The 12,900-nt window shown below is 41.0% G+C and overlaps 1 pseudogene; it reads right to left on the reverse strand.

Annotated features, from left to right (window-relative positions):
- Positions 1 to 279: 279 nt before the first annotated feature.
- Positions 280 to 5,517, reverse strand: LOC115680000 (syntaxin-132-like; annotated as a pseudogene).
- Between the last annotated feature and the right edge of the window lie 7,383 nt (positions 5,518 to 12,900).

Genomic DNA, 12,900 nt, shown 5'->3' on the forward strand with positions numbered 1-12,900 from the left:
TGAGTCGCTTTTTATTTTAGCACAAGTATACATAGAGTCGTAAATGCCCACAAAGAATAAGAAATCATCTAAATGTTGCGAAAAAATAATATCAAAGCAGAACAATAACATAATGCACAGTTTCATAAGCTTCATTTACACCATCAAAACAGAGTCCTGAGAAAAAGAAAGAGCAGAGTGGGGAAAAAAATTTTGCCGCACCGCACCTCGTAAAGACTTGTCATCTTCACCACTTTCTGCCTTTACATTGGATTGAAAGCTTGCATTATTCTTATGTGATTACTTCTTCCTCTCCCATGGCTTTACGATTGAGAGCATGAGGATGATTGCAATGATTAGGAGCAATGTAAGAGTTTTTCTTATGTAGGCTACATTAATTGAGATTGTAATTTATCATTTTACGAGATTTGTCTAATAAGGTAAGATATTAAAATACTTAATTAGTATAATATGACACTGGCTAGTGTGGGCCGAGTAAAGCCCGGCCAGTGATGAGAGGGATTGGCTTAAGACTTTATAAATAGTGCTCAAGTCTCTCCTCTATCCCTGACGAATCTCACATAAGGAGCAAACACTAATTGTGAGAAGCAATCTCATTGAGCTTGCGCCGAGGATCCTCACTATTCCGTATCCAAAATGATGGATTCCAAATCAGGTGTGAAAATTCATTTTTACTCAATTATATGTGTTCTAGATTCTAGTTATAGAGATCTTGGGTGCCGTTTTCGCGGCCAATAGATGATGGCAATAGTCATGCACTTTCTGGACTTCTTTTGCTTCTTGGCAGTGTGGAGAGCATCTGTGCCCATGTTCACATGGTTCACTCATTAGTCACCTGCACCAAATGGATCTACTAAGCGTCGTCGCATTAATCTCTATTGAGTACATGCATTAGCACTTCCCTTCACTTGTAAGTTAGGAGTTCAAATTTTTTTGCGAATGTGATCCCATCAAGCCAACAAACCGAAGGAAGGAGTCAAATAGTAGGAAAACAGGCCAAATATCAATAAGAGTGCATGTCAGAATTCGAACTAATGACTTGTGCTGTCATACTGCGTTATAGAATCATTCTTTCTATAAATTTAAATTGTCAATAAACAAACACAGTAAGTAAATCAAGCAGATCCATTAACAGTCGCCCTATGCCAGCCAAATTAGTCTGTCCCTTTTATTGTTTTTCTACATCTTAGCTACATTACCGTAAATTTGTTACTCAAACTCAAAAGTACGGGAAGATTTTGACAAAGCATGTCTAAAATGTGCTCAATTTTGATTTTTTTTTTCTTAATGTTGCTTTCCTTCGTTATTGATAATATTCTGTGGAGCGCAGTCGACCTTTAAGTAGACATCCATCATTGTAGATTGATACTTAAAGTATAAACTAACATTACCAACGAGCAGCAGCTTTTCATAGCATATAGTGTGAGTTATAGTTCCCGCACACAGGAAGAAGCAGCAAACCTGACTCTCAATGTTGTTTAGGATCTCGCCTTGGGCTTCTACTGGGACTGCCATGTCCAAGTAAATCTGACAATACCAGAGGAACTAATGGTCGAGAATACACATCGACCTAGAGCGTCCTTGCTTAGTTTCTTAGAGAAGAAAGTACCTGATTCAAGTCGAGTAGCTTTTTCATGATTTCCTTTTTTGTATCATGTCTCTGCTGAATTTCTTCTGGTGTATTCAGGACCTAGAGAGTCGTGGCCAATGACATTCAGGAGTGCAAAATATGAAAATCTTAAGCCAACATGAGGTTGCTTCAAGGGAAACTGTAACTGATCATATTGTAATGGCACAGATCCAAGGTGAATTTGCAAGACATACCTGTCCTCGTCGCATTTCTTCTAATGCTTTCTGGAAGATTTGCTCGCCATCTCCCGTTTCTATTAGGCGGTCGATTGTCTAACACAGCCAGTTAGATTTAGCTAATTACAGCGCGATCCATAGACAAAGAACTCAAATCCGAACATAAGGAATCAGGCTTACCTCTTCATCTGGTCTGGTTCCCGTGACTACCCAGTAATGAAGAGCCAGAGTTTAAAATGGTGTCATTATTTACCATGAGATATATTGCCTATTGGTATAAGGGAACCGCTACTTAAAGCTGTGACTTATGTCTGTCATGATGAGGATTTGACAACATGAGGGCTTGAGGATTCTTACCCGTGATGACCCTCCTCTCATCAACCTCGCGATACTCATCCTGAACCTTCTGTCCAAGTGTCTGAAAACATACATCTTACATGAGAAGGTGATGCCAGAGACTGGCTACAATAGACGGGTTTAATGAAAACGAGACCTGAAACTCTGTCATCAGCTCCTTGAATTTTTTCGTTAATGCGCTGCAACAACAAATCCATTGATTAATCCATCAGACACAAGTTTTGAACAACAGGGACAAATGTAAGCTCTGCTTGCTACCGGCAACGCACTTTGTCATGCTCATCCTTGATCTATCAACTACTGTTCCCTTCTCATATCCAGGTTTCTTCCGATTCGCTAAGTTCTGAAAAGAAAAACGCAAATATGTTAATGAGCTTTAGAGAGAATTGTAGCCCATACCAAGAGAGTAAGTAGAATCGTACCTCTTTGTTTATTGCTTCAAGTTTTGCTTTCACATTTCGCGCAATCTTCCCCACTTCGTCCACATCTATCTCCATCTGCTTATTGATTCCTGAGAAGTAAGACATTTCACTCTCGTTACAAGCCGGATGAAACTGGAAATTCAGATCAAATTATCAAAATCATTCAACCCTCCGGTGTTGTTGATTTCCATCCACGATTTAGCTGCTGAGCACCCCAACCACATAATGAGACAATTACCTTTCATAGCAGAGGCTTTTGTAATAGTTTTTGACTACTCGTTAGAATCCTGCTTTATTTTCAAATCAAGCAAGTATAGTCAAAAGAAACATTATAGTGATGCAATTCCCTGAAATCAGCCCTCCCTGATTGCAAACAATATGCAAATGCATGCTATCCATAGCATTCTGACGAATTCTATGGTTCTCGGAAATGTTTAAGGTTTAATTGCAAAATTGTAATTGCATGCCACTGAACTTTTTATAAGCTATATTTAAGCGTATGAGAAGGAAAGCATTCTAAAGCAAACTTCCCCGTAACCTTTCTTTCCTCAATTTCTCACATAGCCTTTGCATGTGTCTTAGCTGAGAGCTTGATACACTGTTGGCTAAATGAAGTGCTAATGATCATCACATACTACATTTACGTTAGGTAAGAAGATAGAAGCTTTACACATACTTATGGATAAATAAGTACGAGAACCTTCTATCTACGATGAGCAACTTCAACATCTACCTCAGTTGAGGGACCAAATAGTCGTCAAAGATACTATCTCTCGCTTTAATGACGAGATGCGATAATTTCTGAACATCAACTCCATATATCAAGGTACACTAAATATACCTTCAGCTTCTTGAGGAGGCTAGAGAGCTTATTCAATTTGTTTTTCAACCTCCTGTATCTGAAATACAATACAACAAGAGAATTTCTGTTGGTTCATGTTGATACAAAAATATCAGCAATACAGAGTGAACTGGACTAGAGACCAAGACCAGCTTGAGAATCACGATTCTGAGCCTGATGGCAACTTTGGCAAGAGATACGATCAGCACATTTTTTCTTTTCTCCAGGAATTACATTCATTTCCTGTTATGCATGTGCAGTGTGGGAAACTTAAACGGTCAAGTATGGACACCTGGTTCTTAAAAGCTTCAAGTTCCATGTCGGAGTTGCTCCACGGCATCCGCGCGCCCATTTCGACATCTCCCTCTGATGGAGGTTGAATTTTCGCGTCACTTATGAAGGAGTCCTAAACCAGAACATAAAGCAAGGAAATCAGTACTCACTCACCATCAGATTATGTATTAAAAACAGGGGATAACGGCACAAATGATTACTGAACTTTGGCCCAATGTATAATTCGGCTCATGAACTTTTAATTTATTCAATGTGATCCCTGAACTTTAGCATAATGTTCAATGTGGTTCTGAACTTTTAATTTTTTCAATGCGTTCCCAGAAATTTTGATACATCTTCAATATATTCTATGAACTATATGAAAATATTTAATGTAGTCCTTCCATTAATTCAATATCAGAGACAACATTAAACATTTCATGTAGTCCAGGGACAAAATTGGACATGTACAAAAAATTCATGAACTAAATTGAACATATTAAAACTTCATGGACTATATTGCATATCGGGATAAAGTTCAAAGATCACATTAAGCAAATTAAAGTTCAATGATCACATCGCACATTAGGCCAAAGTTCGGGGAACCATTTATGCCATTTTCCCCAAAAACAAATGAAGGTATTCGCCATGTCAGTGATTTCATGTGCGAAATTTTCTTAGAACATCATATGTTGCAAAACCCATGACAAAAATTTATGGCTCTTGAAATTGACAAACTCTCCAACAAACCTCTCTCGACATGAGGAAGGTGGCATGTTGGACAGTGGACACAGGACAGTGATGGTAACTACATGCGCATGATACCATCAACGAGAACTCCAAATGTAAACGAAAGTTGCCATTGGGCATTTCCCGGGAAATGAATAACTGGAGTGCCATAAACTTCGTAAGGTACTCACTTGAGTGGTATAACTTTTTTTTTCGCTCATTGAAGTGTCACATCGGAGTAAAATCGATCATTTAAGTGTCACTCCAGGCAAATCATCCTACGTGAATTTTTTGTAATTTTTATTATTTTTTGAATTTTCTATTTTTATTTTCCTTTTATGTGCTGCCGCAAAAGCCTAACCCTCGGCTGGCGGGGCCATGAAAGACCCGGGTGAGGCCATCACTAACTGCGGGCAAGGGCCTTCATGGAGAGGCCATGATGACCTCGCCCAGGGCCATGGTGGCCTCACCAGCCGCGGGCGAGGTCGTGAAGGCCCTCGCTAGATCTGGAAGAGGCCACCTCGCCCATGATGGGCGGGGCCACGAAGGCCCCAGCCAAATCTGGGCAAGGCCGGCGGCTGATTTTCCGATGAGTCAAATTGTCGATGGCACTTAAGTGATCGATTCTTCAAATTTGTGGCACTTAAGTGAGCGAAAAAAATGACAATTGTTGTCCACGTCGACGCTTGCGGTGCCACGTAAGATGACCGGCATCCACGTCAGATTTTTCGACGGACAAATCGCTTAATTAATCGATTTTTCAAATTTGTGGCACTTAAATTAGAAAAAAAAAAAGTTATAGCCCTCAAGTGAGCGCCATACGAAAATTATGACACTCCTGCTCTTCTTATCCGGGCATTCCCATAAATCTTGACGCGAATTAGTCAGATAATATGATCAACACAAAGCACAAAATTCTTGATCAACTTAAAAAAAAAAAAAGCAAAAAGCAATATGACAAACAAAAATGATGCTAATTGATCATAGATGCAATATGACGAAGTAATTTACCAGATTTCATGAAAAAAAAAAAAAAGCAAGCATAATCAGAGTAAAGAGCTGCAGGATTACCTTGAGCAAATCGTTCATCTTCGATCAGATGAAAGCAGGGATCACACACAGTTGCAGAGAGAGAAAGAGAGGGGAGGAAATGACAGAGACATGGAAGGATCATAAAAGTGTGTTTATTAAATTCACTCCATGACAGGGTGAGGTGTTGATGGTAACGTTGGATGGCCAGGTCGACACCCAAGGGGCGTTAAGAACAAAATCTTTCTCAAGCAACGATGGCCTCCGCTCTGGTTTGACTCGAGAGTCCAAGAAAAGGGAACTGCTCATTGACACGAACCAACCATGCTTTGTCTGTCTCAAGCTGCTTCATGGCTTGGCTGAGTTTCAAAAATTAATCATTTCTTGATTTTCTTAATGCCTATTGCTATGCCAAATATCCAGCGAAGAGCTGCAAAAGCCCTTTCAAACACTACTACAGCTAGCAATCTTCTGGGCACCAAGTACAGCAACCAGCATCGTTCATGTCTTATTTTTCTTGCCATGGGAAGACATTGTCGTGATCCGACTATGCCATCGTCGGAAGTATGATATTCATTTTACCACGTTAAGCACAAGAATGCCACCAACGTGAGTATTAGGGGTGATCGGTTCCCGGTCCGGTCCGGTTCCAAGGTAGAACCGGGAACCGGACCGAGAGAACCGGTTCCCAATTTTGGGAACCGCGGACCGGACCGGTTGGTTCTAGGACCGGGAACCGGACTGGACCGCCGGTCCGGTCCGGTCCAATGGAACCGGTCACTTAGAGTTTAGTTTTTTTTTTTTTTTTGTTAAACACTTAAGGTTTGGTTCACATTTTACTAATTTTTGTCAATGAATTTATGTTAATGAAGTTCACTTAGGGTTTAATTCACATTTTACTGATTTTTATCAATGAATTTATGATAATGAAGTTCACTTAGAGTTTAGTTCACATTTTATTAATTTTTTAAAGAAAAAAATAACAAATATATATATTAAATAGTCGGTCTGGTCCGATCGGTCCGGTCCGGTCCGATTCCCCCTTAGAACCGGGAACTGGACCGCCCGGAAACTTGTTCCGCTTTTAGGAACCGGGAACCGGACCGATAGTCCCGAGAACCGGACCAAACCCGTCGGTCTGGTCCGGTCCCGGTTTGGGCGGTCCAAGTTGCTCACCCCTAGTGGGTATCCTTAAAGAGGACCGAAGCTGATGGGCTTTATCTTTGCCTCTATTGCAGCTTCAACTGAAGCCCAACCTCGATGATGCTTTGGGCCAACGAATGCAAGTTTTGGAAACCAATTCATTATCCAGCTCTCTCTTGCTACCGATCATACTTTACTGAGAAATGAAATGTGCATAGGAATCATAAAATGAGCGTGCAAATTGTCTTATGCTCTGTCTGATGATTTAAGTCCTAAAACTTTTCGACATCTTTTCTGTTAATTCCGTTGGTTAACTTTGATGGAGAAGTATTTCATTGAAACTTTGCTGAGGCTTTGGACTAAATTGCACTCTCCGTGTGTTTGTCAGAACTTTTTGGTACTTATCTGTATTTTGATGCCGTTAGACAAAGGGAAAAAAGGGACGAAAAGATTCAGTGTTGAGCCAAAAAGAGGCGATCAAAATGATTCTAGTAAGAAATAATTGCATGAAATAAACTTGAAAACGGGCAATTTGCATGGTTTGGCCGTGTCCTACTCCATATCATCAACCAAGAGGAGATTACAATTGCTCAAAACGCTCACGCTTAAGTGTTTCTCAATCTTAGATACCCCCAATCCCGCAAGAATAAGTAGTTTTCTCCCGCTCCCAACTCTCTTAGATGACAGCACCCAAAAATTCTCTACAATTTTCACTAGTCGTGTGAAAAATAAACTTCAAGATAGCGTTTAAACTATGTCTGGATCGGGTGCACGTTGTGGGCCGGGGCCTAGCCAGGGCGCCAGCACTCTACCTTCTGGACATGTGTTTGGGCACTCGCTAAGGAGCCTGGAAAAATCCGAGCGCTAGGCGGGTCGTCTTTCTGCATGCCCATCGTCCGTCTCCGTTTTCACGCCCCCACGAACACTTTGAATGTCCCAATAAACACAGACATGTGCTAATTCCAAATCAAACGGGTGAACTTCGAGCCATACTTATCAACAACGCCACCCACTTGATGGAATCTTTGAAGGGCATGTCTGCCTCGTGTGGGTGGAGCCACATTCGAGGCAATTGGACATGGGCGCCCTGCATGCATCCGTGGAGTTATTCAAGTCGAAAGGTTTAAAAACGCTATGGAGTTATTCATGGGTTTGGGCCCTTGGGGAGAGTGGCAAATGCTCTTTGGGGCGGAATCCCTAAATAAGTGGAAAAGGAGGGAAAATGAAGAACTAAGACTCCTGTCCAAGCGTTCCATCGTCACGGCGACTAAAAGCACAAAGAAAAAAAGCAGGAAAAAAGAATATCCTGGTTATAAGGTACAACCTTGTAAGGAGAGGTGAACAAAAGCCCCCCAAAAGGGGAAAAAATCTCAAATCTTGTCAAAGTTCTTGGTTTTTCGTTCTTGGCCTCTAATCCTTTTTGCCCAAGTTCCTCCACGCAAGGACATGTTCCTCTTACTTTGCAGAGCTGGTTCCTTCCTCGTTCCCTAGCTGCGCATCGGACAAGTTAGTTGGGCAAAGGACGGTTGTGTGGTAGGTTTCAAAGTTTAAGAATCTACACGCCAAAGCCCCACCACTACCTAAGCGCGAAGACAAGAGCTGCCCACGTACATGTCTGATCTAAGACCACAAGAGTTGCCCTCCTGGCAAAGCACAAAACATAGAGAGTACCAATCGCATAAAATCATTCCCAATTTCATTTCATTCCATTTTTTATTTTCGTCCTCTAAATTTTTTGCCGGAGAAAATGGATTGCCGGTTTAATTATTGGAACGGCAGGCTCTACAGATGCGTTCCTTATTTTAACCTGCCGGTACCCGCATGTCCTGCTCCCAATTCCTCCTGAATTTTTGTCTTCCTTAGGAAATACTCTATAGAAGTTTTACATCCCGATGATCGCGAGGTCTTGACAAGGACCGAGATAAAGCCTTTTAAGGACTTACTTAGATCCTATGTTACTTTTTATTTTCGTCCTCTAAATTTTTTGCTAGAGAAAAAAAATTGCCGTTTAATTATTGGGACGACGGGCTCCACAGGTGCAATTATTATTTCAACGTATTAGTACCCGCATGCCCTACTCCCAAGGAAAGTGAATACTTTCTAGAACCCCGGGAAAGTAAATATTTTCTAGAAGTTTTACGTCCCGATAATCCCAAGATCCGGATGAGGACCGAGATGAAACCTTTTAAGGACTTGCTTAGGTCCAATTTTATTTTTTATTTTCATCCTCTAAATTTTTTTTTTGGCAGAGAAAAGGATTGCCAGTTTAATTATTGGGACCGAGAGGTTGCTCCATTGCATTGAAATCGAGCGGTCCTACTACGACTCGAAGCCTCGCTAGACTCTAAAAAAAAGTCAAAATGGTTCCCTTTGCGATTCCACATTAAACCGGCATGTCGGACTTAAATGCGTTGCTAGATTGGTCTCGCATTGACCCTTCGACACTGTATTTTCAAGTAGTTGGCGGGGTATCGTAATTGATAGCCAAAAAGTACCTAGGATACCAACGAAATCCACATAAACATCAAAAGGGTTTGACTTTACATTAACTGGCCGACCTATTAAGTAAAGTGTTTGATCAAAAAGTGCCTTTGGACACTTGCTAAGAAGCCATTTAATGTGAGTTTGCAATTTTTCGCTCACTATTTTTCTAGTATTATGTGCAATTAACACTTTGAAAATCGAAGTAGTCGACATTAAATATGCTTAATAAGGGCCGCCCTCGGAAGCACTGGTTGACCTAGACCCATTAATAAACTGGCGACTCTATCAAATTCTACGTTTTAATAGCTCGATGGTAAATGCGTCGTGCCGTACTCAACGAGGCCACGGGCTCGAGCCATGTCGTGATTGAACTTGTGACCGGCCTATTTGAATCATTTTCTGCCTCATGTGGAGAGACTTCCCGACTCTCGGCATGCCGGTGGGGTTATAGGTGGAGGGTTCGTACCCTTATGTGGGGGTTGAATTGTCACGACTCAAACCAAACAGCATGTACTGGGTATGGGATCGTGCTATCTTCAACGAGGTCACAGGCTCGAGCCATGTCGTGATCGAACCAATGATTAGCTTGTGCTTGAAGCATTTGATGCCTTACGCGGAGAGACTTTCTAACTTTCGGCACACCGATATAGGGTTACAGGTGGCGGTTTCGTACCCCTATATGTAGGTTGAATGGCCACGACTCAAACCAAACAGCTCGTACTAGATATGGGACCGTGCTGTCTTCAACGAGGTCACAGGATCCAGCCATGTCCTGACCGAACCTCATGATCGACCTATGCTTGAAACATTTGCCGCCTTAAGCCGAGAGACTTCCCAACTTTACGCACGCTAGTAGGGTGACGGGGTGGACGGGTTCTCGTACACTCAGGGGCAGGTTGAATGGTCACAGCTCAAATCAGACAGCCTGTACTGGGTATGGGACGTAACGCCCTAGAAGGCCAAAAAGTGGTGACCGGGAAAAAGAGAAAGAAATACGATTAAAAGGTGGGAAAAAAAAAGAAGAAGAAGAAGAGGAAGAAGAAGACCCCGTCAATTACGGGAGGGACTGACTGCAATGAGAGCCACTGATTTGACAGAAGTCGCCGTTTTCCAAAAACGCCTTTGACCTTTTCAAGAATTTTTTTGGCTTTGGGGGCCTCCGTCCTCCCGTCGAAGCAAAGCTAGCTCCTCGAGGTCAATGTTGACCGGTTGACCCCGCCCGTGTGGGCCCCACTCGAGCAGCGCCCCAAGGGCTGACTTAAGCCTGGGGGCCCCACCGAGGAACCCGCTGATCTTGGCTTTGGAAGCATTCTAAATTTCCCCCCTTTTCGGACGCTTCTTCTCCGGAAGGGCAGGGCAGAAAAGACGAGGGAGTGAGATTTGGCCACGACTGCCACGATAAGGAAAACAATGCTAGGTATATGTATGTACTGTCTGTCACCCATGTGCTTTGTATTTTGGTGTCTACTGTACCGTACTGTACATGCGTACGCACGTCTTTCTATACATTTTCCAAACCATTGAAAAGAGTACACGTTTGAAACACGTACAAAGCCTACATAGACCGTGTATCCAAACAATACTCTCGGCTTTTAACGCGGTTCATGCCAACTATTGCCTAAGGTGTTTCCATATTGATTGTTTGTTTATGAAGGGGTTGTCGATTTATATTCTAGGAGAGGGCCACTTTTTCATTTATCAACCTCCGCATGATTCTTTATTTTTTTTTATAAACGTGAATTCAAGTGCACTCTTCCAAAAATTTATCTTTTCATTCTAAAACTCGCTCTCCTTTTGTATCATCATCTCGTAATCAAATCATTTCCTTGAAGAAGCGATTGCAAGAAATCCTGGGTTTGCTGCGTAAAGTATCATGCAGTAATTTTTGCTGCATAAAATTTCATAATGCATGGAACAGACCTCACAATTTCTATGCTTCGAGTTTGCCTTTTCATCCAAATTTATTTTAAGCGACTATCCATGGTCATATTTGGCTGGGACACTCTTTCAAGCTGATTTCGTCCAAAAGCAGGAATGGAAGATTTCCAAATAAACGAAAATGGATGAGTAAAATTCCATCCAGATATCAGTCACATCCAAACGACATATGCTCCTCTCTCTTACACTTTTTGGCTACCTGGGAGTCACGAGAACCACAAATTCAGACATAAGTAGATTCAAAGAGAGAGAGAGAGAGAGAAGAAAATTGTTTATTAATGACGCGGGATGTTTTTCCTAAAAACCAACGAGTTGGTACTCATAAAAGTAGTGAATCTTGTGGAACTTTAAGGGAAGGTAGAGAAGTGTCAATTCACCAAAAGTCTATACATTTGGATCATGACTGGTTTGGAATTCTCCTCACCCCTCCTTTTTTTGTTTGCTGAGCTATTAATTTTTAAATTTCGCAAGGGACGGAAATTATAGGATGCGGGATACGGACGAATTTATACGGTCATTTTCCTTAAAGGGTGCATGGAAAAAAATTCGGGTAAGTATGACAGAACCTAAAAATAGTTTTGTCATAAATTTCTGTTAATAAAATGACTGTATTTTGTGAGCAAATAGTATGTGTATTTTTTTTTATAATTGCAAAATGATACATTCACGAAACATTGGAATAAAATGACCTTCGAGCGCTGACTCTAGTCAAAAAAATTTCAAAATCAAAAGCGTGCGATCGATTGCAATCCATGGTAGATTGGTCATTTTCTACAGCAATGTTGCAAATACGATAAGGTATTCAATTCGATGATTATTTAAAACTGAGAGAGCAAGTGATACGAGAAAGGCATGAATGCATTAAATGGTCATTGCAATGCCCAGCCTCCATTAATTATTTCAGTTATTGATGGCTCAAAAAGAGATTGCAGAAAGAGGAAGAAGCATTTGAATGGGAAACTTCAATCTCTCCACAACTTATCCATCTTAAAAACAAAAATTTATGTCATTGAAATCCCACCATAGAATCGAACGAGCTTGCAAATTCAAACATTTTGTGTATTGATTACAACATTTTTCTTTCATTATTTTGTCTTTTGCTGAAATAAATTGCTCAATCACATGCAGCAAGAACAGTTCATCTCTCCAACGCAATTTACTTCCTTTATCTTCCGATTAGTTGTCTCAGGTGGTAAAGTGAATGGGGAATTGAAGAAGTATGATGCCATCCTGACAGAAAATTAATAAAATCTGTTGCGATTGTTTGGAAGGATCGAACCGAGTTAGTTTTGCTGAGTTAAGGAGTTTAAATGTACGTTCTTCTCGTGGCCTGATGTCATGCGTACTCGGTGGCCTTTATGATTTCAGTGCGATCACAATTCAATCTCTATTGGTTGCCCCAATACGATATTGTCAAGAGGGAGCTGAGTTGAGTTCAAGTCTTTTAATATACTGGTTAAACTGCTTTTTACTTTTTACTCGGAATTTTAAACCAACGAATTGTAAGCATACTAAAAATTATAATTGTTCCACATGTTAATTATCCGATATGAGACTCAGTCCAATATCATTTCATTGGTTGTGGACAATGAAAAATCATCTTACTTTCACAATGTAATAGGCTTTGGGTAAGGGAAGCTTCCTCTTCGAAAGGCGTAGACCAAATCAGCATATGTGGGATTTCTTGTCCTGGTTTGTCATGGATCCATAGTAAATGCTGCCAACAAAGATGTGTTGTTGGGGAAAAATCAAGCAATCATCAATAAGAAGAATGGAATCAGACTTTGAGGCATAATAATACTCTCTTTAAGGAATTATTTGCCCTACAACGTTGCTAATGATTACCGGTAAAAATCCTCCAAAATACAACAATGTCTC

Source organism: Syzygium oleosum, unplaced genomic scaffold, assembly GCF_021117445.2.
Source record: "Syzygium oleosum isolate NSW1041296 unplaced genomic scaffold, Sole_v2.1 Sole_v2.10, whole genome shotgun sequence".
Taxonomy (NCBI): domain Eukaryota; kingdom Viridiplantae; phylum Streptophyta; class Magnoliopsida; order Myrtales; family Myrtaceae; genus Syzygium; species Syzygium oleosum.